Source organism: Dama dama, chromosome 21 (genome assembly GCF_033118175.1).
Source record: "Dama dama isolate Ldn47 chromosome 21, ASM3311817v1, whole genome shotgun sequence".
NCBI lineage: Eukaryota > Metazoa > Chordata > Mammalia > Artiodactyla > Cervidae > Dama > Dama dama.
This window is the reverse complement of record NC_083701.1, coordinates 64,163,072-64,166,948: the sequence shown is the minus strand read 5'-3', so window position 1 is coordinate 64,166,948 and position 3,877 is coordinate 64,163,072. Positions and strand designations below refer to the sequence as shown.

The window sequence follows — 3,877 nt, the reverse complement described above, 5'->3', positions numbered from 1 at the left end:
TAAAAAATCAAGAGAACTCCCCTGAAAGAACAATGAAACAGATCTCTTCAATCTGACAGACACCCAAGTTCAAAAAGGAGATAATGAAAATACTGAAGGAATTAGGAAAGTCTATGGATAGAAATGCAGATACCGTAAAAAAAGAACTACAAATTATAAAGAGGAGCCAAGGAAAATCAGAACACTCATTTGCCAAGATGAAAGCTAAACTAAAAGGCAATGAAGAGCAGATGGAATACTGCAGAACAAATAAGTGACCTGGAAGATAGCATAGAAATCACCCAATTGACCAGCAGACAAAAATCCAGATTGGAGAAAAAAAAAGTGAAAGCATTAAGAGACCTGATCAGTTCAGTTCAGTCGTTCAGTCATGTCCAACTCTTTGCAACACCATGAACCATAGCACACCAGGCCTCCCCGTCCATCACCAACTCCTGGACTTAACTCAAACCCATGTCCATTCAGTCGGTGATGCCACCCAACCATCTTATCCTCTGTCGTCCCCTTCTCCTCTTGCCCTCAATCTTTCCCAGCATCAGGGTCTTTTCTAATGAGTCAGCTCTCTGCATCAGGTGGCCAAAGTATTGGAGTTTCAGCTTCAACATCAGTCCTACCAATGAGACCGGTAGGATAATATAAAAGTGTGCCAATCTACACATACATAGGAATTCCAGAAGGAAAATGAAGCAAAAAGGTTAAAAAAAAAAAAGTATTCTAAGAAATTATGGCCGAAAACTTCCCTAACCTAAAGAAAGAAACAGATATCCAGGTACAGGAAGCACAGAGTCCTTCAAGTATTTTTTCTGACCACAATGACATGAAACTAGAAATCAACAGCAGAAAAAGAAATGAGAAAAAAAATGGTTACAGGGAGACTAAAACAACATACCATTAAAAAACCAATGAGTCAAAGATGAAATCAAAGAAACTAAAAAATACCTTGAGACAAATGACAATGAAAACACACCCATACAAAATTTATAGAATACAGCAAAGGCAGTTGTTAGAGGGAAGTTCACAGTGATACAGGCCTTCCTCAAAAAAATGAGAAAAATCTCAATCTTACCTATCACCTAAAAGAACTCGAAAAAGAACAGAATCTAAAGACAGCAGAAGGAAAAAAATAAAGATCAGAGAGGAGACAAATAAGATTTTTTATTTTATTAAATCCAAGTTATGAATAAGAAAGAATTCCATTCACTTGATATATCTGAATATTCTAAAGAAACTGTCTGCCCCATATCTGTCCGTTACGATTTCTCTCAATTCGTCCCGGTCATCAAAAGGCAGTGTGTTATTCTAGGGAGGTATAGTGACAACTGGAGCAATACTTCAGCCCAATTTGTGTATCAGCCTCCCAGAAGATTTTTTTTAAAAATTGAAAAAAAATCAATAAAGCCAAGAGCTGGTTTATTCAAAGGGTGCTCAGTTGCATCCAACTCTGTGGTCCCATGGACTGTAGCCTGCCGGTTTCCCATCCATGGAATTTCCCAGGCAAGAGTACTGGAGTGGGTTGCCATTTGCTTCTCCAGCGGATCCTCCCAACCCTGGGATCGAACCCAGGTCTCCCACACTGCAGGCAGCTTCCTCACCACTGCGCCACCTGGGAAGCCCTTGAAAGGGTAAACATGGACAAATTTCTAATCATGCTCACCAAGAAAAGAGAAAACCCAAGTAATCAAGAGGAAGAGGATTTCCCTGCTGGTACAGTGGTTAAGAATCCACCTGTCAATGCAGGGGATATGAGTTCGATCCTTGGACAGGGGAGATATCACAAGCCAGAGCAACTATGCCTGTGTGCCACAACTGCTGAAGCCAATGGGAATAGAGCCTGTGCTCCACAACAGAAGTCACTGCAATGAGAAGACCGCGAACCGCAACTAGAGTAGCCCTTGCTCTCCTGCAACTAGACAAAGTCAGTGCATGGTGACAAAGATCCATTGTAAGCAAAAACAAAAATAAAAAAAACAAAGGAAGAAATGAAAAATAACTGATGTCACAATGGAACAGAATACAGAGCCCAAAAATAAACCTACTTACCTATAATCAATTGGCTCAGACAGTAAAGAATCCACTTGCAACGTGGGAGACCTGGGTTTGATTCCTGTGTCAGAAGATCCCCTGGAATAGCTACCCACTGCAGTATTCTCACTTGGAGAATACCATGGACAGCAAAGCCCGGTGGGCTAGTCCATGCAATCACAAAGAGACAAGACTAAGATACCAACATGCTGACTTTAAGTTCAGTAAATACTCGACTTTTTGGATAGTGTATTGAAGGCATTCACATCTGTGTCTCATTCCTCTACCACCAAAAACTGCCTTCACAAGTTGACTGACTCTAAAGTCCAAAAGACATTTCTAACACTTCTGCAAACTTAGAACCCAACACATGTCCTGAGTATACCCCACCAGCAATAATCAACTCTAAAAATCTGAGTCACCATTTCCCCCTAATTCCTTTTAGTGTTTCAAAAGGTATTACATGTGAGAAAAGGGTTACACAGGACATACTTGGGAGATGTAGTATGTGGTATCCCCCCAGTCTGAACACCAAACCTACTTCACAGTACATCTTTTAGGACTGAAAATAAACACACTTTGCGAAACTGTGAAATACTGAAGATCTGGGAATATACTGAAGTTGTCCCAAGAACATTTTTTCTACAAAGGCTTCCCAGTGACAGACTTTTATTTTCTTGGACTCTAAAATTATTGCAGATGGTGACTGAAGCAATGACAATTAAGACACTTGATCCTTGGAAGAAAATCTATGTACAACCTTGACAGTATATCAAAAAGCAGAGACATTACTTTGCCAACAAAGGTCCCTTTAGTCAAAGATATAGTTTTTCCAATAGTCATGAATGGATATAAGAATTGGACCATTTAGAAAGCTGAGGGCTGAGGAGATGATGCTTTTGAACTGTGGTGTTAGAGAAGACTCTTGAGAGTCCCTTGGACTGCAAAAGGAGATCAAACCAGTCCATCCTAAAGGAAACCAGTCCTGAATATTCACTGGAAGGACTGATGCTGAAACTCCAATAGTCTGACCACCTGATGTGAAGAACTGGCTCATTGGAAAAGACCCTGATGCTGGGAAAGATTGAAGGTGGGAGAAGGCGATGACAGAGGATAAGATGGTTGGATGCCATCACCAACTCGATGGACACGAGTTTGAGCAAGATCTGGGAGTTGGTGATAGACAGGGAAGCCTGGTGTGCTGCGGTCCATGGGGTCACAAGAGTCGGATACGACTGAGCGACTGAACTGTACTACTATAAACCCTTAAGTAAGACCTTGCTTCAATAGAACTTCTCTCACCCTGTGAAAATCTGGAGGTGGAAGGAACATATTTCACTTAATCCTCTTTGCTACTCAGATTCAGTGGATTTTAAGTGGACTGTAAAACTGCAGTTCTGGTTAGATTCTGGGTATTGACCCTTGTTGCCTCTGACATACTCAACAAAATGGCAACAATACCAGAGACTTCTCTGGTGATCCAGTGTTGAGGAATTTCTCTTGCAATGCAAGGGACACAGATATGATCCCTGGTCGTGGAACTAAGATCGGACACGCTGTAATTAAGTCTGTGTGCATATCGCCACCAAGACCCAAGGCAGCCCAATAAACATTTTTTTTAAAATGACAGCCATATCCTGGGACTGAAATTATGAAAACTAAATTTTAAAAATCTAGTACTGGAAAGGAACTCAGTGCACTCCCTTTACAAAAACAGGGAAAGTGAAACTGGGATATCTGGCTCTTAACCCACAAGTTTTGCCACTGTATCTTGATGCCCCATCTTCACTAATCTAGCTTCAGGCAAGTATACTGGGACAAGAAGAAATAAAAATAAATAAATAACTGCAATGAA

General features: G+C 40.8%; 1 non-coding gene across 1 annotated transcript; it reads right to left on the bottom strand.

The window, feature by feature from the left end:
• Positions 1-1,226: 1,226 nt before the first annotated feature.
• Positions 1,227-1,360, bottom strand: LOC133042911 (small Cajal body-specific RNA 8). Its single transcript, XR_009689614.1, has one exon. It is a non-coding gene; the product is annotated as a small Cajal body-specific RNA 8 (non-coding RNA).
• Positions 1,361-3,877: the final 2,517 nt, after the last annotated feature.